The sequence below is a fragment of the Phasianus colchicus genome, chromosome 4 (genome assembly GCF_987193195.1).
Source record: "Phasianus colchicus chromosome 4, bPhaCol1.hap1.1, whole genome shotgun sequence".
Classification (NCBI taxonomy): Eukaryota; Metazoa; Chordata; class Aves; order Galliformes; family Phasianidae; genus Phasianus; species Phasianus colchicus.
Genome location: NC_143439.1, coordinates 69,918,151 through 69,943,956, shown reverse-complemented (window position 1 = coordinate 69,943,956; position 25,806 = coordinate 69,918,151). Strand labels below are relative to the sequence as shown.

At 50.1% G+C, this 25,806-nt stretch overlaps 1 protein-coding gene across 4 annotated transcripts in view; it reads left to right on the top strand.

Annotated features, from left to right (window-relative positions):
• Positions 1–12,307: 12,307 nt before the first annotated feature.
• LZTS3 (leucine zipper tumor suppressor family member 3) overlaps positions 12,308–25,806 on the top strand; it is a 44,842-nt gene continuing 31,343 nt past the window's right edge. For 2 of the 4 annotated variants that reach the window (XM_090139900.1, XM_090139894.1), the window contains exon 1: positions 12,667–12,890. The gene's annotated coding sequence lies outside the window, so the exon portion shown is untranslated. Of the gene's footprint in view, positions 12,438–12,666; positions 12,891–25,806 lie in introns of those variants that run through there. The other 2 variants (XM_090139897.1, XM_090139895.1) reach the window with 2 other exon arrangements.

The window sequence follows — 25,806 nt, the reverse complement described above, 5'->3', positions numbered from 1 at the left end:
GCACACAGGCTGCCACTCGTGTCTCCCAGGGCCACCATGACCATGGGTAGTGGTGGGGAAAGGAGCACCTGCAGGACCCTCACACTCATCCTGTTATTAATCCTTATTGCCCTCCTGCAAAACCCGGGCTTGGAGAGGGCAGGAGGGTTTCTGTGGCCAGCTGCGGTTGTGAGTGCCCTGATTTTTCCTTGCACAGATGCCTTTTCCAGATTATTATCTTTGAAGTTTAGTGGCAGGCAAAAGGGACAGACCTTATGCACAGAGTGGGGAGCGTGGTGTTAGTCTCATTAACAACCACATCGAGATAAAGCAAGTAATTTTTGTTAGCCTTGTTGCAATGAGGCCAACGTGTAGCATTCAAATTATCCAATTAGTGCAAATTCCCATTAATAATGCAATTACAACCGTTATACTCAGACTTCCTGCCATCCATCCCTTCCTGCATCACTGTGCTTACCCCTCCTTTGTTGTCACAGCAAGTCACCAGCACCCCAAAATTTTAGGAATTGTCACCCTTGGTGCTGGGATCACTGCTGATAACTTCACACCAGCGCTGACACTTCTTTCCAATCAGCCAGTAGACTGGGTTATAATATGATCACTTATTTCTGCTTTACCTTTGCCATCTGGCAGGGTATTTTAGGGTGAAACCACCCTGTTGCAAAAAAACTTGGCTAAAGCTGCATGCAAGCAAGATGCCAGTAGCATGACCGCATTGACAGCACTCATCTGAGCATTGGGCAATGTGCTGGTGGGGCTGAGAGCATTGAAAGGACTCCGACTTCACAAGACCTTTGGCCTTGTCTTACTAAAATCAATAAGGCTTCTAACCTGAGGCAATGTCCATACCTTATTTTCTACACTACGAGGTTCCCCAAACAAGAATCACAGAATCACTGAGGTTGGAAAAGACCTCTAAGTCCAAAAGTCGTTCACCATCGTGCCCACGAACCATGATCCTGGAAATGTTCAAGGAGAAGGTAGATGTGGCACTGAGGAGCACGGTCTAGTGGCATGCTGGGGATGGATTGGTGTTGGACTTGATCTCAGAGGTCTTTCCACCTTTAATGACTCTTTGATTCATGCAGAACTTTGGTGTTTAACAGTTCATGGTTGGATTAAATACGGGTTCAGCTAGCAAAAAATCCTGGAACAACATGGAACACGGTAGTGTTTTGTTACCTGCATTCTTTTGGAGCCAAGAGGAACATAGAGGACTCAGCCCCCAAGAAGATCTTCCTCTTAAGGACACTTAAGGACACAGAATCATAGAGTCATTAAGGTTAGAAAAGACCATTCAGATCATCAAGCCCAACCATCAACCCATCACTACCATGCCCAGTAAGCAATGTCCCCCAGTACAACACTGACCCTTTTCTTGAACACCTCCAAGGACAGGAACTCCACCACCTCTCTGTTCACAAATGCTTTGTGCAGGGTGTGAATGCCCACCCATCTTCTCACCAGCAGAGCTCAGTGCGCCCTCAGCCAGCCCTGCTGAGGTAGAGGCTACAGGTTCAGAGTACAGCCAAGCACGGATGGTTGGGGAGGAAGGGCAGAAGAGTTTGGTCCCAGTGTTGAGTTGGAGGAGGATAAAACACCATAAGCAGTGTGAGCTAATGGCAAGGAGAGATTTTTTTTTTTGAGCTTTTCAGTAGGAAGCATATGGCTGCCACTGAGCTCTCAGGCTTATTTAGGATTTAGTGCCTATTTGATCTATTTTAATCCAGATGTTCAGTTCATCACATAATGAGATCCCACCAGAGGAACAACATTAGGATGCCTCCCAGACAGCCAAGGCCTTCAAAATGCATCGAGGAAGAGGAGCAGTTCCATCAAGGCCATGCATAGCTGAGCATCCCAGAGGGGGGAAGGTGAGGACACTGGGTGAGACCATAGCTTCCCCAAGGTCAGACCAACCTGTGAGCTTTCCATGTCCTTCTGGCATCCTACCAAAGCAACGCATAAAAATCTCAAATGTCTGTGCATCTCAAAGGCAGAGATGCACAAACATTTTGAAGCGTTCCACCACAGTTTGGATGTTCTTCTCTTTGGTTTTCTTTTCCAAGGGTCCAGACAGAAGCACTGTTCTCCCTATTTTGTTGAAGGGAGTGACTAAGTCCTCCTCCTGCCTCCTGCCCACAAAGTGGGCTATCACTCTTGTCACTGGCATCAAAAAATGTCACTTGGCATCAAAAATAGAATGGGACTGTGAATTGAAGAGCTCTGGGAGGGAGGGTGAGAAGCACCAGAAACTGTGGTGCAATAGGAAAATGTCCCCATTGCCGCACATAACAGAATCCAGCCTCTCCTATCCTCAGGTTCATGCTGGAATGATGGGGCCATGATTGAGGGCTTTGATGGGCAGAGGAGATGACAGAGATGTCATGGAGATCACCTCCCCTGGGTTCTGGGCTAGGTGCAGATGGGTCATAGAAACAGAATCATTAAGGTTGGAAAAGACCTCTAAGATCCCCAACCCCAACCCCAACCCATCCCTTATCATGCCCACTGACCACATCCCTCTGTGCCACAACTCCATGGTTCTTCAGCTTCTCCAGGGACAGTGACTCCAACACTTCCTCCCACTGCAACCTAGGGATGGAGAGGAGTTCAGCCTGCAGTAAATTGCCTGCTCAAAGGGACCAAGTGCTAGCCAAAAAGTGCTAGCTCGCTAAGTGATTTTCAGGAGAAATTATGATTGTTTTGGAACACTGAATTTCCCTGTCTTCCAACTTGGCTCATATTTTGGGCTCCCAAGAAGCTGGCAAAAAGGTGTCACATCCCATCAGGGCACTTCCACAATCCCATTGTCATCACTGCAAGATTTATGTTGGGATCGGAAAGTTTATCAAGATTAAAGAGGCTTTTCCCACCTTTTGTGCTCTGCAAAAACCAGATCAAGCTCACAGCTCTGCCACCAAAAACAAGACATTACACAGGCACTGAGAGATTCTTCATTGGGGAAAAGCTATTGAGGGCATCCTCTGACCCAAGGCAGCAGCCCTGGGGCAGAAGTTGGCTACATGTAGCATTAGCAATGGCCTATGGGAAGATGATGGATGTGTCCTACCTTCAATCCTCCATCCTGTCTGCCTGTCTCCTGTGCCACCTCCAGGTCTCCTTGGGAGAACAAATTGTCCTGAAACGTCTGAAACTCCTTTGGGAGTGCCAGCACTTGGCATTCAGCTCTGCATAAGCTGCAAGAAAGCTCATCTGGCATCTCTCCAAATCAGTCAGTGCACCTTTTATGGCCCAACCTTAATGGGGAGGTAGTCAAGACAGGGAGGAGATTTCAGTGGACTTGGCATGGAGAAAATGCAAGACTGGTGGCACCTACCCACACCTCTAAGGGTCGTGCATTAGGAAGCACTCCCACATTCCTCAGTTTTCCTGTTCCAGGGGTGGGAAACACAGAACAGAACTGAATACAGTGAATTTCACCACCATCACTTCCCCCCTGCCCACCTCCTCCTTGCGCCATAATTGAGCTCTCCATGAATCTTTCTGATCACAGGGCTCTTAAAAACCCTGCATAACTTGACATTTAATTAAAGGCATGTGAGCAGTTCTCTTGGGATACAGAATGCACAGCATGGGGCCAGGAAAGCAGTTAGCCAGGTGCCCTTGAACAAGCTGATGGGCATGGCAGGAGAATGGAAAACCCATTTACAACATACAGTGATAACATTTGGAAGCCCACTGGGTCCTGTGCCCTGCACCAAAGCTTCCCCACTGCTCCCATGCAAACAGATGTGGTTGATCCTAGAGCACATCTGGAACCCCAAGAGCTATGAGCATGTTGGCCATTCATCTCCTCCACGTATCCAAACACATGGCAGCCCACAACAACCACACTCATTGGGATTCCCAAGGCTGATTTGTCTGCATGCTCACCCACACACAGCAGAGATCATAGAATCATAGAATGGTTGGGTTGGAAGGGACCTTAAAGCCCATCCAGCCCCAAACCCTGCTGTGGGCTGGTTGTCCTCCACCAGATCAGGATCCCTCATCCATGGCCTGGGGCACCTTCAACTGTCCTCACTGAGCTTTTAAAAGATGTAGGATTGGCTGGGGTTATCTCATTTGGCAGAGGTGATGCTACAAGTGAAGTCCTGCTGGACCAGCCCTGGGGCTCTGCAGGAGATGCCATGTGCCTTATATCCTCAGCCTCCTTCCCACAGCCGCCCCCAAGCATGGCACGTGCAGCTCATCAGCTAAAAGCCTGGTGTGGGCAGGCAGCCCACGGTTGTTTCTCTAAATAAACTTTCCCCTCCCTGGCTGATTCTCCATCTCCCTCTGCAGTGAGATGGATTTATTTCTTAAGTTCATATCAGGGCCTTGGTGTCTCTTGGAGCTCTCTCAGCACCAGCGCGCCCTAAAATACATCATAGGGCCTTTGTCAGTGAGATCATGGAAGCACAGGATCTTTAAGGTTGGAAGAAACCACTAAGAACACCCAGTCCAACTGCCAACTATATGTTGTATGGCCACTATACGTTGCACATGAGATAATGCACGTACCAAGGACGTACATTGCTCTGCACCCTTACAACATAGGATCACGCACCACACAGCACCCCTCACCCTGGCATTTTTGCACTCAGAGCCCTTGGTGCTTTTGGGAACAAGGGATCCAACCCCAAGGAAATGCCCCAGGCTACGAGATACAGGCGTGATGCTGCTCCCAAAGCCTTATTTACCCATGGCCCCCCAAAACCAGCCATGGGTGATGCAGCCAGGTGATGCCAGGAGACCTCATTTGCAAGAGCCTTTCAGCACAGTGATCTCCTTGCCAGCAGCATTAAAGCAATTTACCGCCTGGCCCCAGCTTGAAAATGAAATCTATCACGCTTGACCTGTTGGCCAAATCATCATTATGTGGGGAACAGTTTGGTTTTTTTTCTGCCACGTAAAAAGGAAAAAAAAAAAGAGGGAGAGGGAGAAAGGGAGCACGAGGCAGAGGGAGGAGAGATACAGTGCCTGGGAATTCCCTGTTCTCACGTATCCCTCACTGTGGTCACTCTGCAAAGAGCACATGGGATCTGGTGAGCACCAGTGAGTGCTCTATGGAGGGCACTGCTGCGAGGGATCCTGATGTCTGTCTGTCTGCCCTTTCTTGTTGTTTTCTTGTCTCTCAGCCTGTCCTCATAGAAGAGCTGTAACCTATACGTTTGCTGAGGATGCACTCAATCCCACGTCAATGTCATTGATAAAGATGCTAAAGAGCACTGGTCCCAGTACTGACCCTGAGGGACACCACACGTCACTGATGTCCATCTGGACATTGAGCCATTGCCCACCACTCTCTGGGTACAATCTTGAAACCAGTTTCTCAATCCATTGAACAGCGCAATTGCTTCCTATTGCTGCACTCTAGCAGAGGCTCTGAATGTGTCTCAGGTGCCCTACATGGACCGTGCTTTTTTTTTCCCCACCCCAGACTCATGTAGGGCTGAGTTTCCTTAAGAAAGCACAACCCAAGAATGATCCCTTCAGCCTCCCTAGCACACATTTATTACAGTCCTTTTTGCCAAATTCACTCATTTTTGTGACTTTCTCTGCCTTCTGGCCGTGCCATCTGCCCACATACCAGCTCCAGCATCAGTGAGAGAGGGCACAGGACCAGCACTGGGCTGGACATGAGCAGCACTGCCCCAAACTAATTAGGCTGATGATGCTTCTCCAGAAAGGGCTGGATTAAGGGCTGAGATAACTCAGCCCTGCTATGAAAACATCTGCAATAGCATTTAGTGAGTCCCTATCATCTGGCTTGAGCCAAAGCTGTCCCAAGTGTTTTCCAAAGGAAAGGGACAGAGAAATACCAGCAAGAGCTTTCCCAAGAGCCCTTTGTTCAGCCAGGGTTTCTGGCACAGCTGGGGATGTCAGGAGTTATTTATGAGTTGTTTCTTTTTTAGCCTGCTGTGATCAATAGGTGTGACCCATTGCACAATCCAATAGCATATCAGCAATCATAGCAGGAGGGGAAAGATTTTCCTCCCCATGGTTATAATGCCACGCACAGGGCTGTCTTTCAAGGAGGGGAAGAAGCAGTTATAGCTGCAGAGCAGCACTGGCATCCTCCTGATCAAATTGTCATGAGAGTTGGAAAGGATCCTTAAAGGTCACCTCGTCCAACTCCCCTGCACTGAACAGGGGGAGCGTGGCACTGGGAGGAAGCAGGATGATGTCCTGGGACAGGATGTGATGCTGCTGCTCTCAATGGGAAGGCAGACACGGTCTGGGTCCTTGCACAGATGGAGGTGAGAGGCTCTCTGGCTCTCATCCAGCAATGATGCCTGAAGATTTACAGCCAACATCCCTCTCAGATTGCTTTCCTTAAGTAAATACCATGGGTTATCTTCAGCACCAAGCAATGAAAGGGAAGGTCTCGTCTCCTCTCCAAGGCTACCTTGATGCGTTGCTTCAGGAACAGCAGGTGTTGAGGCGGCCTTCCCTAGCAAGGACCTCCACCAACATTCATCCAGGCAGCTGGGATCAAGCTCATGTGTTATTCCCCTCCATTTTTGCTGTGATTTCTGTGGTTCCTCCATCATAGTTCCCCATTCTCTCCTACTTTCAGGTCAACTTTCAGGTTGCTGAAGACCTCCCAGAGCCATCGTTCTGGCAGAGACCAAAGATGCAGCATCAACTGCTCCAGAGCCTGAAGACCTCACCGTAGACCAGCCATAAACACCAGGAAGGCAAAGGGCTGGCCGCAAGGGGTTGATGGGTGGCACAAAAGCTCCTTGACTCAGGGATTTGGCCATCTCTAGAAAAAAACTCCAACAATGTGTTGTCAGACTCTATGGACACAAATGCCTACAGCACATCAGAGAGCCCCAGTCACCCCATCCAATGGGAGCACTGATGTGCACACATGGGAAGCAGGGTCATTATAAGTCACTCTTAAGGAGTTCGCTTTTTATGGGTGAAAACTTTCCTTTTTGGGTAAATGATTTAAGCCCCACTGGAGAGCGTTTGCATTCCAAAGGTGGCTCTCACACATCCAACTCTTCTTGAGAAACAGCAAAATTAGGAGCAGAGTTGCAACCTCCCTGCACACACAGTATCGTCTTACACTCCTGCAATGACAAGGGTTGCTTTTTCTCTACTGCAGAGGCAATGTGCAGGATCCCATTCCCCTGTCCCAGATGGCATCCCCAAGAGCAATGGCTCCGGATGGACATGTCACAATAAAATCTCCTTTCTATTTATACAGCGCTTATGACCTTCAGCTGTTGCTACATGATGCGAGGCGTAGCACAAACAGATTTTCAAACATCCTGGAGTTTGTTTCGGAGATGTGCATAGGTTGGATGTTGTTTCTGGGGGGTCGTTATGTGCATCTCATCTGAACCTTGTCAGAACGCGGCTCGCAGCTCAATGTTTTTCCATCCAGATCATAATTTCTGGGGTTAAACTCAGTACTTAAAAACACAGATGGGCTCAGTTTAAAGACTGGGAGAGATTCCAATTGCAAGTTGTCCAGCTGGTGAAACACCCTCACTGTTGAAAAATGGGTGAACTTGGGAATTCAGGCAGCTACAGCTCCTCGCTGCCTTTCTCTGTGCCTTTTCCCAGCTATGCTGATGAGCTCTGAACCCCAGAAAAGCCTTCACAGTGCAATATGTGCAAAGTGACCCACTCACCTTCCACCCCTCTCGCATGAACCGGACTGAGTTCTGCCATCTCTGGCCATGAACCACATTTCTCAGGGTTTCTTTTTCAGGTTTTTTGGAACGCTTGATGATCGTAGAGGTCTTTTCCAGCCTTAATTGGTTCTATGGGGGCTTCATATGGCCCAGATTAGATTAGAGCAGGACCCCCTCAGCCTACCTCTCCCATGTGCTATGAGAGTTGGCATCACATAGGATCTTTTATTATTTGCCCAACTTTCCCATAACAGGATTTCAGCATTCCAGAGGCCAGGAGAAGAGAGGGACAAATGTGATCAGCCAGCACGAACCCAACCCTCCCCTTGCAATGAGTCAGGGCTGATCCTTTGCAGGCTGCCTGAATCCAGAACCCTCATTTAGGGACCTTGTTTGCTTTCAGAAGAGAAAAATAACCAAATAGAATGGCTTAGATCAAGCCAAAGTCCTGCTGACTGTTAGAAGCACTCAGCTATTGATTCCTGGGGACTGTGGATCTCCCTGGAGGCTGGAAGGAGCCCAAGGCGGTTGCCTAGGCTGCCAGCAAACTCTGGCTCTGAGAGCTGCCTTGCTTCACCAGGACCTTTCTTAATGCAATTTGAGTCTAAGGTCATTCCCTGGGGCTGCTCTCAGGCGAGCAGGCAGCGAGGGGATGGAGGATTTGCTAGCCCTGGCTAAGGATGCAGAGCTAAAAATGCAATGGTGTTTTCTTCTGAAATGCAGCCATCCAAACCCAGTATGGATCTGGGCATGAACAATGCAGGTGTTTCTGGCATAGGTTGCTTGGGAGCACCTCAGTTTCCCATCTCAAGCAGCTGGATGTGAACGGGGGCCTGTGGCACTTGTCACCACAGACGTCAACCTACATGAGAAAATAGCTTTTGGTCTCCACCAAGGATCTCCACTGAGTTATCCCACAGTGATGCCAACACAGAAACTATATTCCATCTCTTTGTCTGGAATAACCTGGGACACCTACAGTGCTTTCAGACACGTGCATGGGCAACTGAAGGGGGCTCCTATCAATACAGTGTAGGGCGATGCATCAATTCAGACACCAAGATGTGGCTGAACTACATCTGGCTAATGAAGCACTGGCATAGGTTTTCCAGAGATGTGATGGATGCCCCTGGACCTGGAGACATTCAAGGTCAGGCTGGACCACAACTTGATCAAGCAATAGATGTCCCCATTCATTTCACAGGAGTTGGAGTAGATGACCTCTAAAAATCCCATCCATCTCAAACCATTCTACGATTCTGTGATTCTATGATCCAGACACCACCAACAGAGTGCACTCATCCTTCTGGATGCAGATGCCAGTGAAGCCTGCTCTTATTTACTTTCATGCTGTACCGAGGTCCCCAGGCTGTTTTATTCAGTGGAAACCCAATATCTCAGTGATACCTCCCCACTGAGTGACCCAGCCCGTGGGGACAGACCCCATCCATCCTTCCCCTGTAGTGGGCGGTCTGAATACAGCACTTGTTACCCAGGTCTTGGCTATATTTAATGACTGCAAGCCTCCCACTGACTCCAGTGTGAGCCATTTCAAGGATGGCCCTGTAGTTTTGTAGCCTGCGTGCCCCTTGCAACGCGTTCACAAAAAAGGTCCCTGCTTGTTTTGCACCAAACGTGAACCAAAATGTGTAGAAAGCTGCCAAAAGCGAGCTGTGCCTGCGGGTTGGCGTGATGGATGGCAGAGCTCAGCTGAGAGCTGTTTAATTTGGGTGAAAGACACTGAGTGGGAAGCAGCCCTGCCTGAGCTCCCAAGGTGTGTAGGAGCTGCTCCGTTTCATCTCGGCTGATTTCAGAGCATTGCTTTGGAGAAAGCAAAATGCCAGGAGCTGTGGAGGGGACAGAGATCAGGAGAAAGTCATTCTCCATTCACTTCTGTGGGGATGTGAGTAGCAGTGAGGCTTTCAATGGGAGCCTGGGAGTTTCTGTGGTAGATCTTGTGTTGTACTCGAAGGTGTGTGGTTGTATGGAGCATTCCAGCATTCATCCACTATCCAGGTTTCCACCCTTGGATTCTCACCTGGACAAAGCCTTTTTTTTCACAGCAAAACTGCTCAGCAGGGGCTCTCCATCCTCTCAGTGTTGGCGGGTTAAATTTTCTTGGGTGCGAGTAGGGAAGTTCTCCAAAGATTCAAAGATCTCCATTTCTGTTCCTTCTCAAAATCCAACCAAGAGCTGATGCCCAGAGAGGCAGTGGATGCCCCGTTCTTGGAGACACTGAAGGCCAGGCTGGACAGGGCTCTGAGCATCTGATCAAGCTTCAGGTGTCCCTATTCAGTACAGGAAAGTTGGACTAGATGAACTTTAAATGTCCTTCCCAACTCAAACAATTCTGATTCTATGATGTCTCCAGGATCTTCTGGCATGCCCCCCCCCATGTCCCCACTTCCTTGGAGAGACCTCCTTGGTCTCAAGCACATTCAGCACACCGTGGAGCTGGAGCTGGTGATGAGACAGCCCTTGGCAGTGGTATTTCTGAGCACCCCCAAACCATCTGCTCCAGTTCCAACCCTCTTCTGGGTCCCTGTGAGGAGGAGGAGACTCCAGCTGAGAGAAAGGGACAGGCCGCCCACGAGTGCTGAGTAACCATTGCCAAATTGGATGCCAGCACACACATACATACACACACAAAAATATTTCCACTGAGGTTGCTACGAACAATGGTCTCTTGATTATTTGCTGCCTCAAACACATATGCCTTTGGCAGTGCTCTGTGCAGAATGGGCCATTCAGAACTGACCCTCTGCTCTTGGACTGACTCATCAGTTGCCCACATCCAACCCTATAGCTGCTCAGGGTGTTCCACCAGCAAAGAACGAGGCGTAATTTTTGCCCCAGGGAGCTGAAGGGCATAGAAGCAATGGTAGAGCCAGGTCCTGAAGGGTGGTGCTGACAAACCATCTCTGCCTCATCAGACCCAGCAGGCTTCATTGCCTGCTTGGCAAGCTTGGACACAATTTCAAACCCACCTTGGTATCATAGAATCATAAAATCCTTAAGGTTGGAAACACCACTAAGGTCATCTAGTCCAACCATCAACCCATCAATCAACCAACCATGTTCCATGATGGTGAAGGCATCTGAACCTAGGAGGTGTGAGGAGCCGAGCAAAGTCCTGCTTGATAGGGAATGTCCTTAAATCATCCCAGAGGAGGTTCAGGTTGGATATCAGGAAAAATTTCTTCTCTGAAAGAGTGGTAATGCAGTGGCACAGGCTGCCATGGGAGGTGGTGAAGTCACCATCCTTGGAGGTCTTCAAGAACTGTGAAGATGTGGCACTGAGGGATCTGGTCGGTAGGCATGGTGAGGTTGGACTTGATGGTCTAAGAGGTGTTTTCCAACCTTAATGATTCTATGATTCCAAATCCTTGTAGAGAAACCAGTCACTCTCCAGTGTTGGCCACTTCCTAGAGTAGAGAGAGGCAAAGGGAAGAGGAACTGAGGTTCCTGGAGGCAGAGCTGCATTTTTCTGAGAACTATTTGCAATACGCATGGAAGTCTTCACTCATCCTCACACTCTCTTCCCCATTAGCTCACCCATGCCTGGAGAGAGACTTCCAGAGAGCCCCTCAGATCGCAGCTATCCAAGATTCTGCACTGTCTACACATAGCTGCTACTTGCTGAAAAGAGCAGATCTGAAACCACAGTTGGCAAATTGCATCAACAAGCATATTCTCAGCGAGGCATTGTTCCAGTTTGTATATGTCTGAAAAGAACTGTTCAGGCATATGTTAAAGTTGGCACCTTCTCCCTGGGACTCGCTGCAATCTGACGGATGGAGCACGATAACCGCATCGAGATGCACAAAACATTCAGAGGATGAGGGAAAACAAAGTCCACTCGAGATGCTGGCAGGGCCCTGATGGTGACAAACAGCAGAGGAAGAGCGATGTCCCCCGGACAGAGCACTCAACTTAGGCTGCTATATGAGCCAACTTCGTCATCAAGCACTTTTAGAAAGAGATCAACAGCTGCAAAACCTGCTGCTCCAGTGCTAGCTTGGGGTAATCCTTCAACAGAGGCTGTCAGCCCACCCCCACCATGTGAACTAACTGTGCCCCCGAGTGCCACATCTCCGTGATTCTGGAATACCTGCAGGGATGGTGACTCCACAACCACCCTGGACAGCTGTGCCAGTGCCCCATCACTCTTTTGGAGAAGAAATGGTTCCTAATATCCAACCTGGACATCTCACTGAGCCCTGGACCCTGCAAAACCCATCCTTTTGTAACAGTGTGGAAGAGGAGCTGGGAACTGCTGATGCTCCAAACATGGGGTACAGTGAGAGCTTCATTCTGCTTGGTTGTCTTGGTAGAATGCTCACCCACTGGAATATCCTAAACTGAAGATGACTGGAGAGTGCAGGGGGGAAATATTGTCCTGGTTTTGCTTTCTCTCGGGTGTCCATCTACAGTTGTACTGCAGATAGGTTGGTGGTGGAGCTGCACTGAGCATCCTGTGAGCATGTCCCATCACTGGGTGGGGGGCACCTAGGGGTGCTTCTCTGTCCCTTCCCACTTGGGGTACCCAGGAGTGCCCCCTTCGAGAGGGGACTTGGAGCCCATCTCACCGTGGTGCAGCTGTCTAAGTACTTCTGGATGGAGTGACCAGCCTGGGTGGCTGGGTGACACGTGGGCACGGTGGGGATGGATTGGCAATTGGACTTGGTGATCTCAGAGGTCATTTCCCACCTCAGTGATTTGGTGATTCCTCCGTGCTGGGACCCAGCAATGGATACAGCACTCCAGATGCAGCCCGAGGTAAGGAAGATTTGGGGGAATCAGCTCAGATCTTTGCCCGATTTCTGGGCACCGTGAGACGAGCGAGGCACAGCAGGAGGCTATGGGTGGAGGGGGGTCCCCAGGCTGCACCCCAGCGGATTCAGAGAAGAAAGGGTTAAAGGGCCGGCGAGCAGCTCTGCCTCCATCCTTCCTCCCTCCCTCCCTCGCTGTTAGGCTGAAGCTTTGACAGGGGGTGGGGTCGGGGCCGGCCGCCGTTTTGCCGCAAGAAGGGGGGGAACGTGGCTGCGAGAGGCGTGTGTGTGTGTGTGTGCGTGTGCGTGGGGTGACACGCGCGACGAAATGAGATGAGAGCTCTCCGACGGGGCCGGAGGGGCCCCCCAGGCTCCAACCCTACCCCCGCCCCGCAGCTCTGCCCGGCGAGCGTCCCCGCCACCAGTAAGGCAAAGGGTGGGGAGGAACTGGGAGATACTGGTGAGAAGGCTGAGGGAGGACTGGGGGACTACTGGGGATGGGGGGGAGGTGGGGGTGGGTCCCCCTTATCTCTGCCCGCATCTCCCAAATGGCTTTGAGATTAGAGGGGAGATGTGTGGGGAGAAGGGGGGACATCACCCCAAGCACCCACCCATGGGGAATTTGCTGGGGGGGGGAAGGGGAGCTCTATGATGGAAAATGTTTGGGGTTGTTTGGTTTATTATTATTATTATATTTTTTTTTTGGGGGGGGGGGGAGAGGAAGGAGGAGGGTTGGGGGTGCTGCTTGTTTGTGCCTAAAGTCACAGCTGCTTGGAAATGACAGCACCCAAAAATAGAGTGCGAGGAGGGGAGGGGCGGTGAGGGGTGGGGGATTACAAACCTATTGGTACCCCCCCCCCCCCCAAATCCCCATCCTCTCCCCCCACCCCCCCTTTCCCAGCTTCCATCGTTTGTGAGCTTATTTTGGAGGGGAAGGGGCTGGGGTGGGATTCGGCGAAGGGGCCGAGCGATCTCCGTGTGCAGCTGCTGGGAATTATGTCATCTGCCTCGGCGCTGGGTGGCCCAGCGGTGGCAGCAGGGAGGGACGAAGGGGGAGAGATTGGGGGGTCATGGGGGGGACACGGGGCTCCCAGCTTGGGACCTCACCCGGGGGATGTGGGTATGGCTGTGCTGCTCGCTGCAGACCCCCAGGGGTGGGTGCACGCTGGCAGAGATGTGGGTGCTCCCCAACCCCGTGGGCTCCATCCGTCCCTGTGAGCATCCCCGTTGCACAGCCCCATGGCAAAGCCAGGGCAAGACCTGGGCTGTGCTGCAGTGCAGCACCGAGCCCCATCTGGGTGTGCCAACCCCTATATATCCCTCCATCTGCCAGTGGGTCCAAACCTGGGGACCCCGTGGCAGCGTCATGCTACGGGGAGGGGATGCTCAGAAGGATGCTGAGCTCTCAGCACGATCCCATCCTGGGGATGCCTCTGCCCCACGGGATAACCCTTGGTGCCTCCTTTAGCTCTTCTCCCAACACCCTCCGGCACATCCTTCATCTTCAAACCCACATTACACCAGCAGCAGAGCGATGCAGGCATTAATACAGGGGCTCAGGACCTTTGCTGTGGGGTCTGGGGGCTCCTCCATCACACGCTGGTCGCTCACCATCCCCTCTCCATGGAGGTATCCGTGCGCTGCCGTTTGTTTATGTGTGGCCCCGCTTGGATGGAGCGGCGATCCGCTGTCGCTATATATAGCATGCAATGCTGTCATCAGAGTTCAGCCCGGCTGGGGAATGGATTTGCTTGCAATGGTTTGAAAGGAGATGGAGAGCGGCGTAGGGACGGCGTGGTTCCCCCGTGTCCCATGCATGGGGTCGTGGGAACCTTGGGAGGGATTTGTGTAGGGGATGAAAATCTCCCCATAGCTCTGTGGGGCATTTAAAGAGCAGCACAGGGGTGTGTGTGGCTTCACAGAGGGGATCCCCCAATCCCGAGACAATATTTGCTGGGTCAGCAGGCTGATGTGCTCAGGAGCATCGCCCAGATCCAAAAAGTGCAGGGAAGCCCAAAATCCCCAGTGTCCCCAGCATCCTCAGTGTCCCCAAAGTCTGCAAAACTGCCAGCTTCCCCAACATCTCCAACATCCCCAACATCCCCAACATCCCATAAAGCCTTGCAGTGTCCCCAGTGTCCCCAGCATCCCCAACTCCATCATCTTCTGCAACACCCCCAACATCCTAAATGTCCCCAAAGTCCCTGACACTGCTAGCTTCCCTAAAATCCTCAACATCCCCAGAGTTCCCAGTTCTGTCAGTTTCCCCAGCATCCCCAATGTCCCCAACATCTCCAACATTGCCATCCCCCAATCCTGAGACAGTATTTGCTGGGTCAGCAGGCTGATGTCCTCAGGAGCATCCCCCAGATCCAAAAAGTGCAGAAAAGCCCCAAATCCCCAGTGTCCCCAACATCCCCGATGTCCCCAAAGTCCCCAGCATTGCCAGTTTCCCCAACATCCCAGCATCCCCCAACACGGCCATCTTCCCCAACATTCCCAATGTCCTCAACATCCCCAGCATCCCCAACAACCCTAAAGTCCCCAGCGTTGCCAGCATTCCCAACGTTGCCATCTTCCCCAACATCTCCAATGTCCCCAACACTGCTGTAGCAGAAATGCTGTCACAGTTTGAAAAAGTGCTTGAGCATCTGGTAGGAAGGCAAGGCCAACCCAGGGGAGCTCAAGTGCATTGCATGCACCTGAGCAACTGGAAAGGGTGGAGCCAGGATCCACCCCTTCCCAGACCTCATTTAAGGGTTGGCAGTGGAGGCAAGGTTATCTTGCTGGAGATCCCTGCCTACCTGAGGCTTTCTGAAGGTAAGCAGTGTCTTTCCTTTATTTCTGTGGCTGTTGTATTGGAGCAGATCCTCTCTTGCTGCAGCTGAGGACCTTGTTGCTCTGCTGCCATTGCTGAGCTTTCCATCGCATTACCTCTGCCATCTCCCCCAACATCCCCAGCATTCCTGATGTTGCCAGTGTCCCCAACCTCTGCAGGTTCTGCAGCATCACCACAGGGTCCAGGCCACGATGTGGTGTGTGGGGAGGGCAGCTCTCCATTCCCTTGCAGAAAGGCAAATGAATAGAGTGGTTTCCAAATGCACGGTGAAAATCATGGCATTATAGCTTACTGTGGAGCAGGAATTTGGATAAATCAGGCTGCAAAAAGTTTATCGAATGGATTCCTGTCCCTTTGAGGAAGCTGATGTGTGACAAGGGTATAGCTGGAAATATCCTAAGGCTTTTGAAACCCATAGGATTGCACCAGGGAAATCCCAGATGTGCCTAGAGCTGTCAGAGACATCCAGCAAACGAAGGGTGAAAAGAGGAAATCTTTCTTTTTTTTTTTTTTTTCCCTTCTCGGCAGATCTTTCCCTATTAGTCATTCTTGTCACAGGAGCTGGCAAACACAGTTATTATTATTTGAGGGATCTGAAAGTGAAATGGAGGCACATGCCTGGGAACCCAGGTGCCCTGGTGCCTCCAGGTCCCCTTAGGGCTGGGGCAATGGGACAGGATCGCCTTCCCTCGTGGTCCTATGCCTCCTTAAGCAGCAAAAATATGAGTATTAAAGCAGCCATTGGGAAGGATGTCCTTATAATCAAGTTAGGTGGTAGGAGGGAGATGGAAGTCCCCCCACATCCCATGTGGGAGCCTCCAAGCCCCTGTTTCATCTCAGGAAACCTGAATTTTGCCCTCCCAATGTGGTCTTGTTAGTGAACCTGTGGGTTTTATCTCATCTTGCTGCTTTGCTTGCATGAAGTCTCTTTGTAGTGACCACACTTTCCACCCTTCTCATACACATGCGTTAAGCTTTGGGACAGCCCAGAGAGCTGCGAATGGTTTGGATTCCCCTTTGGAAGAAAGCATTCCATCCTCCAGCAGTAGTAGCTCAGGGATTTATTTAATGAGCTGAGCTGGACTTTTTGCTCTGTTATTTTCTATTATTATTATTATTATTATTTTTCCTTCAGTTGCTTTCTAACCCTTGAGCATCTCCTGCATCCTCTGCATCAGCCTGGCTGGTCCCCGCACCACTCTGGGACTGCACAGATGCAATGGGGCCAGGGAGCTCAGGAGAAAGCTGATCATCTCATTAACACATGCACACAATCTCCCAAATATTTATCAGCTGGAGAAATACTCAGGCTCAGAAGTTGCCAAGTAACATAACAAGAGGCGCTTTTAAATAAATATATGTGCGTCTGCGGGTGACGAATTAACCAAATCCGTTGGTATGTGGCCCAAAGACATGTTTTTCCTCTGGAAGCACAGCACCAGGAACAATAATAATGATTTGAGCCAGGAAAAATGTGTGATAAGCAATTTCTGACTGCACGTCCACCAGCTGGGGAAAGGCAGGAGGGCATGGGGCCATGCAGGGATGTCCGTGTGTGCCATAGGGGGACTGGGATGTGCAAAACAGATGTGCAGGTTGGATATCAGGAAAAAAATATCTGAAAGAGCAGGCAGGTACTGGTGCAGCTGCCCAATGAAGTGGTGGAGTCACTGTCCCTGGAGGTGTTGAAGAACCATGGAGATGTGGCACTGAGGGACGTGGTCAATGGGCATGGTGGGGGTGGGTTGGGCTTGGATTTGTGGTGATCATAGAGGTCTTTCCCAACCTGTATGATTCTATTCAATGATGTGCATGTGAAGGTCGCAGCTTTTATTAGCCCAATTGCTGGAGATGGGAAAAATAGACCAGCCGTAGGCACAGGAGCTCATCTCCTTGTCCCTGCTTTCTAATTATATCAGTTGATCTAGTACAAGCTCTTTGTGCTCCCTATGGACCTTGCCTTAATTATATCCCCAGCATTGCCCTTCACAAGCATTTGGAGTGTTATCAAAGCCATCCCACCCAAGACATAAGGATGGGAGGACTAGCTATCCCACCACTGACATTGCCCTCTCTTGCTCTTGGGAACATAGTCCTCTGCCCCAGTGATGCAAGGAATTGTAAGAGGACAAGGAATGGGGATATGTTTCAGGCTGTCCAGGGAAATGATGGAGTTGCCATCCTGCAAATGTTCCAGAACCATGGAGATGTGCTGAGGGACGTGGTCAGTGGGCATGGAGGGGGTGGGCTGGGGTTGGACTTGATGGTCTTAGAGGACTTTCACAGAATCGTAGGGGTTGGAAGGGACCTCCAGAGATCATCGAGTCCAACCCCCCAACCTTGATTTTTCCAACCTTGATGATATTCTGTGATTCAGTAGGTCAGGTCGATGGTTGGATTTGGTGATATTGAAGGTCTTTTCCAACTCAGATACATCTATCATTCTATGTTGATTGTCATTCAAGGCAGACAATGCACCTTGCCTTACTGTTGTGGGATGAAAGCCAGGAAGGGCCATCCCTGCAGCAGAGGCACTAAGGCAGGCACAGACCCACCACCCATCTCTGCTTCTCCATAATGCTCTCCAGTACTTCACTTTTGATAGGCTGTGGTGTTTTAGGGCCAGGCTGACATGGCAGAGCGATGGTACCCAGAAGGTTGTGCAAGGAGGTGGGCATGTGGGATGTGGGGAAAGCCAGCTGCTGTCTGGATGGTGGAAAGGATGACTGGGGGTGACATGGTTAGTGGGCATGGTGGGGATGGCCTGACAGTTGGACTCGATGGTCTTAGAAGTTTTTTTCCAACCTTAATGATTCCATGATTCTATGTTAATACCCTATCAGTTAATTTATGAGCCACATGTGTTTGGGGGCAGGCGATGTCCTGCAGCCAAAGGATCACTTCTGTTTTCCAGCACAGCCCAACCAAACTCATCTCATCCATGGCAAACACATTCCCTAGGGGCAACCAGCATTTCGTCTTCCCTCTGCGCTCTCAGGGACCTGAAGTAGCTTTTAATAATAATTAAAAAAAAAAAAAAAAAATCAATAAAACCACAACCCTAGGCAAACAAGGCAGCCCATGGACTGCAAACACTCCTGGAGGGAATGCAGCACAGTGTTTGTTCTCAGAACAAGTCTTGCAGGTCACCAAGCTGTCCCCCAGCATGACCACGTGTGCCCTGTGCAGCCCTACCAGCATTGCTCCCCGGGGCTACATGGATGTGCAGGTCATTCCTCCTTGCTGGAATTTAATTGCTCCCTCTTTAATGAACTCCTCCATCAATCTGTTGATGGCTTTCCCCCTCTTCCTTAACCCTTGTAGAGGCAGTAGTGTGTTGGTGGCTTGAGGAGAGCCATTGGGTGAATGAATGAGCAGCAGAGGGGGGGATGTGGGGACCGTGGCACTAGGCAGGATGGGCACTTTTGCTGCAGTTCCCCACCCTTGGCTTGGGGATGGAAGCACTGTTGCACCCTGAAGGGCTTGCATGGCTCAGCCTCATAGAGACAGGCAGGGATTTGGGCCAGCATCCCTCTCCAACAAGGCAGAGCATGCAAAACATAACCCGCTCCCCCCACACACCCCCCTGGAGCTGTGTCTCTGTTTCATGCCTGGCCTTGAGAACTCAAATCCTTTCATTTCCTTCGGACACTTATCCCTTAAGGATCTTGATCCTGGGGCACCGACACAAACACCCTTTAAATCCGTCACAGACGGCTTAGGGAAGGATTATCCCATGTCTCTGTGGGCTTTGTGCCTGCCTCTGGCTCTGGTCCCCCATGTCCCACACCCACTAGGCAGGATGGGCTGATGTGCTCAGCCTGGATGACCTCCACATTGGGGACCCTTTGTGGTGATAGGACAAGGGGAAGTGGATTCAAACTAGAAGAGGGGATATTTAGGTTGGATAGAAGGAAAAAGTCTTTTACAGTGAGGGTGGTGAGGCACTGGCACAGGTTGCATGGAGAGGTGATGGATGGACCATCCCTGGAGGCACCTGAGGTCAGGGTGGATGGGGTTCTGAGCACCTGATGGAGTTGTAGATATCCCTCTTCACTGTGGGGTAGTTGGACTAAATAGCCCTTAAAGGTCCCTTCCAACTGTAAGGATTCTATGATACAGGCTGCCCAGGGAATGGTGGAGTCACCATCCCCGAAGGTGTTGAAGAACCATAGGGATGTGGCACTGAGGGACGTGGTCAGTGGGTATGGTGGGGGTGGGTTGAGAATCTCAGTCCAACCACCCAGCTCTTCCCACTTCACTTTCAGAATGGCTTTTGGGCCCTGACAGCTTTCACAGCTTTATTCCAGTATGGCAAGCTTTCATAATAGCAGTTGACACCTAACTTCATTTAGATCGATCTTGTGTGATAATTAGCTGATAGCAGCAATTGGCATAAATTACTGTGCTGATTGGAGGGTCTGCAATGGACAGTGACTTGTGCTGCAAGGAGAAGGCTTCTGCTCTAGGTCCACCTTGCAGGGACCCCTGTGACCTGCAGAGATGTTGTGAAAGGGCAATGAGAGCATCCCTCCTTTTGCAAAATTAGCTGTTAGGCCAAAATGCCAATGGGTTGAGTGAGGAGGAACTGGACAGCATCATTGTTACCCCAAGTAGGAAGGGATCCATAAAGGATCATTGAGTCCAACTCCTGGCTCTATGCAGAACCAAGCAAAAATCAGACCATGATCAGACCTCATACAAGTGTATTCCCATCTGTGTAGCTACTTGGGTCATCTAATGCAGCCTGCCCCAAATGGAGCTGAATGGTTCTGCTAAGACTTATTCAGCATGAGCCATCCATTTACATTTGCCCGTGCTTCATCCCTCCAGTCTCACATCCATTCTGCTGGGCTGGGATGCACCCCTCCAGCTCTTCTTTTCCTCTTTTCTTGAACATTGCCCTGCATTTAGCATCCTTCTAGTCTGCTGGAGTCAGAGAGAAATCCCAGGACTTCTTAGATAGGATTAGCAGCAGTCCACGGCACTCCTCACCCTGCTTCTATGGGACCCTTGGGAGCACATTATGAGAGCTCGCTGTTTAAAAATGTTTATCCCTAGGCCATGCCATTGAGTGTTTTCCTAGGATACTAATGGACTGGAAAGCACTTTGTCGCCCCTGTGCAATATGAGAACATCAGCCTGCTTTTTGCAAAGCCAGAAGAGAAATTATTGAGTGCTTCTGCCTTTTCTCCATTGTTACCAGCTAGTTCTGATCGCCAGCCAAGTCCTGGGAAGGCTGTTGCAGCTCAGTTGTTTTGTGTTCTTCATTTTGCAGAATAAAAGGAGGGTTCCTTCTGGTTGTCTGTGAACATCTGAGAGAGATCTGATACGGGACTGGGAGAGGGGTTGGCTACAAACTGGATTGCAGAGTGAATGCTGTAACTTTCTCGAGGCAGAATAATGACACGTTCTGCTCTGGCAGTTCTGGCCCCCAGAATGGGGCTACGGAGCTGTTGGAGGAGATCATGAGGATGCTCAGAGGCTGGAGCACTTCTGCTATGGAGATTTGCCCCCACCAATGGAGGGATGCCTGTTTTTTTTATGCTGAGCATGCATGGAGTGGGCTGTTGGACTTAAGGCAGGAGCTGGGTGAGGATGTGGGACCCAGGCAGGGAGCAGTGGGAGAAGCAGACAGGTTTCCTCACTGCTAAGTTGAACACAATGAAAAATCCCTCCTTTGCCCAAAAGAGCCCCATCCTGAGAGGCATTCAATGCTGCGTTTGAATCTATTCAAAACATTTCTTTTTAATGAAAGAGAGAAAGAAACCCAGAGACAAAAGGCTTTTCTGGAAGAGAGGAGGGGGAAGGAAGTGGCTTCCAAAGTATCAATGATGACCCTTCCTCTAGCCACAGCTGTGGCTGTAGGTTGGATGTCTCTGTACCAGCAGGACCTCACAGGGCAGAAGATGAGAGCACACACTTCTGCATCTCTGTGTTGGTGGGATATGGCCCCAGTGATGAAACCAGAGATTCAGATTGGATTAAAAATGTGAAGATGCAGCTGCTGGAGAGGAGACATCTCTTGGGCAGAAGGCTGAAAAAGAGCTGAGTGGGACCGGATTGGCACCAAAGATCATGGAGCTGTCTGCATCTGCTTTATACAGGATTAAACACAACATGAAGCCTCTCTTCTGCCTCTTCTCCTGTGGCCACTGCCCCTCTGGGCAATGGGACCCCATGGCTGTGGGCTCTCAGGGTCACATGGTGGCTTTTGGAGGCTGTGATCCCAGCTGGGGTGGCCACAGTTACATGGATACATCTCTAAAATCATCAGGGCAATGTCTTTCCTAGAGTTGAAGAGGTGCTTTCAAGCCATTCCCATGGAAGGATAAGTGCTAGCACTTGGAAGAGATGAGAGTGGACTGGAGAAGGAGAAGGGTTGGAATGAGAGACAGCTGAAATTCAGTTTGGTGGGAACAGATATGCATGTGGTCCTGTTATCTGCTGCAGTGGAGATGGGTGTAAATGATGGGTTGGACTAGGTGAATGATCTCAGTGGTCTTTTTCAGCCTTAATGATTCCCTGATTCTCAGTGCTCCATCTCACTGTGATGGAGAAGGGCATCTTTAGGGATAGAAAACCCCACTGGTAGGGATGAACCCAAAATTGGGCTCCTACCAAAGCCCTGGAGGAGTGAGGAAGGGTGCTCACCCCCTTGGTAAGGATCCAAGCCCAGTTATGCTGGGATGCTGACACATCTCCTTTGGTCCCTCTTAACCCCATCTCCTTTCCTCATGCTTGTGGTGTTGGAGCTGTCCCTCACAGAAGGGCATTCAGCAGACAGAGGGTCAGCACAGAGAGGCAATTTCCCCACAGTGACATCTCTGGAATTTGTGGTCTGTGAAGGCTGAGTCAATGTGAGCAGGAAAAGGCTGCCTATTTTTAAGACCGCTGCTATTTGGGGGTGACTGACCTCTCTCCCTCCTCCCACATCCAGCATCTCAGCCATGCAGAGCTTGTGGTGCACCTGCCTTGCACGGGGTGGGAACTCAAAGGCACTGCTCAACAGCCATCCCCAGTGCCATACTGACACAAGCAAAAATTGGCTCCTTGGAGGCTGTGCAAGCCTTGTAGCAGGTAACAGAGACCCTTCCCTGGGCGAATAGGTACTGTAGAATGTTGCCTGCTAGGATGAGCAGGTGGAGGAGTCAAGGTGACTGGGAAGAGAAGAGAATGATCATACAGTCATTAAGGTTGGAAGATCATCAAGTCCAATCCCAACCCATACCCACTAACCACATCCCTCAGTGCCACATCTCCACAGTTCTGAAACATCTCCAGGGATGGTGACCCCACCACTTCCCTGAGCAGCCTGTGTCAATGCCTGACTTCTCTATAATAGCTTCTCTAGAGTCCAATCCCTTGGCCATGTCGACCTGGCCTGGATGCCCGTGTACCTGCATGACCCACGGAGCTCTGCCTGGTGCCACAGTTTGTGTGCTGGTGAGCTGCCAGTTCCTGCATTTCTTGGCATCCTCTCCCCAGGAGTCAACACAGCTTGGCATAGCTACTCGCTGGCGTGGCATCACGGGACTTGTCCAGCTGCCAGGGCTCTGGGACAGCGTCACCCTCAGAGTCAAGCCACCCTTTGTATGCCAGCCATGGAGAATGGATGGCCTATGGTCTACTGAGCTACTCAAGATGTGACGTTGAGCCCCAAAAAAGCTTGAAGTCAGCCAGCAAGCTGCACTGAGAATGCAACGAAAGGTGTCCAGTCATCTCTTCATATGGACCCAGCACCCCAGTGCTTTGTCTTGTTGTGGCACAATAGCTCCTACTCTGAAGATGTCTCTAGGAGCCACCACCTTCTGCAGAGGATGGCACGCCAAGGTTTCCCCAATAGGGTTTGCATGGAGTCCTGTGTGCAGGATGGTCCTATCCAAAAATTCCTCTCTATTTTTCAGTCTGTAAGCAAGTGCAGCCCTCTGCCCTCTTACCATGTAGTCTACCCTAGGTCTGGAAAATTTGGTGTTCATTTTTCACTTAGCAAAATATTAGGGTTTATTAGTATTATTTTCATACCATGCACATGGATCATGATCAGTTGGGTTTTCCCAGACCTTTCTCCACCCTTTTACCTTCCTGGAGCAGTGTGCACTCCCTTTTTCTTCTGATTTCTTCCCTTCTCTGGCTCCTGATGGCATTTGGCTACATGCTCCTCCTTCCCACCCTAAAAAGAAGTCAGGGATCGATTCGTGTGCATCATTTGACTGTGGTCCTGTCTGAAGCAGTGCCCTAAAGCATGCTTGTAAACCCTCCCAGAGTGCTTTTCCAGCACGGATTCACTTAAAAACCTACAGAGGAATGATGCTGAAAGTACATCTGGTGTTGTAGCAGCAGATCCCGCGGCAGCTGCTGTCAGCAGCACAGGTGAGATGAGAGGCGTGGGATTGCTGTTGTCTGCTCACAGCCCAGGCAAATTAATAAGGATGTTGTGCTGGAAGGAATTCCGCCCCAAAGATAGGAAGTGCAAGCTTTCAACACGTGCCACGCTCCTCTGGAACGTGTTTCACAAGAGCTTCCCAGCTTACCTGCAGGTCTGGAGCATCCTGCTGCCCCGTGCTGAGAACCAAAGCCTCAGGAGTACTGGGAGCTGGTGAGGGCTCAGCCCCAAGCAGTATTTTCCCTTTGCACATCTTGGTTCTATCCTAGCACAAAGCACTAGGTAAAAAATAAATGGTTTAGGAGGAGGTCTATGTATGAGGTTCTATGAAATCGTCACTGTCAGGAGGAATAATCCTCATAATGTAAGAATAAGGTCTCTCAAATAATCATTTAGATGTCTTTACATTTGCCATCGAAGGGCATCAGTGAAAGTGGAGAATGCATTTTGATGCCTGGTGTGGAAGCAGGAGCAGAGGCATTTGGGACCTGATCCTGGTGCAGCTCAGGGTGATCACAAAGTTGCACACAGGGGAGATGGGGACAGGAGGACATCATCTGTGATGGGAACGGGATGGGACATTAAGATGGGTGTGGCTTCTCCATAAGGAACAGGTCGGAACTCTTCATCTTGGAAAAGCAATGGCTAAGGGGGCTAAGGTGGAACTCTGGGCTCAGTGGGTGTTACTCCAACTTGCTTTTCTTCATGTAGGTAGGGGAACAAAACACAATGTGATGACATGCTATAGAGTACCTCAAACACCACTGATCCACTGGTTATTTGTTCAGTGATGCAGGGCTTTGTGTCTCCATTAGATCTGGTCCTTACGACAGCTCTTCTTGGTAGTTCTTCTCTTCCTTCATCCCTCGTGTCTCCATCATCCTTCATCCCTCATGTAGGGGGGTTGGAGCTTGATGATCCTTGAGGCCCCTTCCAACCCAAGCCATTCTATGATTCTGTGATTCTCGAGTCTTCCAGATGGAAGATAGTAAAAAGGAGAAATGGGGACAAAACCCATCCTAAGAGCCTAGGGTAGAAATGAGTTTTCTGCAGCTGATGATGGTGTTGGGAATACAGCTGGCTTAGACAAATGTGCCATTTTGCTGGAGGAGACTCTTTGGCATGATTTCATAGAATCATAGAAAGGCCTGGATTGAAAAGGACCGCAATGATCATCTAGTTTGGACAAATCTTTTGCATTTGCTACAGAGGTGATGGTATTTCCCAGTGCTCTGAAACCAATTATTGGCAAATGGAAAGCAAGGAGGAAACCAGAACTGTAGACGAACTGTGTTTCACTGGTCCTCCTTCCTTGGCCTGAAGTGCTGTTTCTGCTGTGTCCATCATGCTGTTGGATCCAGAGAGAAGAAAATTGTCATGTGCTGTTTCTGGCTCCTTTTCACCCAAATTCTGCACGAGCAAGACAAAGCACACGAGAAAGACTACATCAGACCAAGTCATTTGCAAGCCCTGTAGTGATTTCAAAGCCTTATTTTCCTTTTGCAGTGGATCTGGAGGGAAGGGAGAAGTGTTCAAAGCCCAAATCTTGCTGTGAAGTCCAAAGCTGGGCAAGCAGAAGTGTTTGTTTAATGAGACTGAGCAGACACCTCAGGAACCCATGAGAGCAACACCACCCTGCAAATCAGGTCATTTTCTTAGCAAGTGAAAAATGGCTTCCTGAGGTTTGTAGCACAGGGGTAGAAATCAAAGACCATTTGAAGGATTGAAAACCAAGGCCCTGGCTTTGCCTTTCCATCCCACCAGGGTCCCCATCAGCCTAGCTGGCACTGGGGGAGGTGGCTAAAATATTTCACCATCCCGTTCACAAGGATGACACTCATCACATCCCTTTCCACGGGGAGCTGGGTCAGCTGCCACACTGAACTCCAAAAACTCTCCTAGCTGGTGAAAAAAGATGGAATCCATGTATCAACGTCAAGCTCTACAGTCCACGTATACAAAATAACAAAACCCCTGGCACATATCTTGTGAGGTCTAATGATAGGATATGGAAGCTAACGTGATGATATTTTCTTTAGATGTGTGGTGTAGATGTAATTACTTCTCCAGAGATGCCAACCACAGATGATGCAAGATGCCCTTATGTAATCTGCTGTTATTATTATGCACTTATGGAAATTTTCTCTCTCT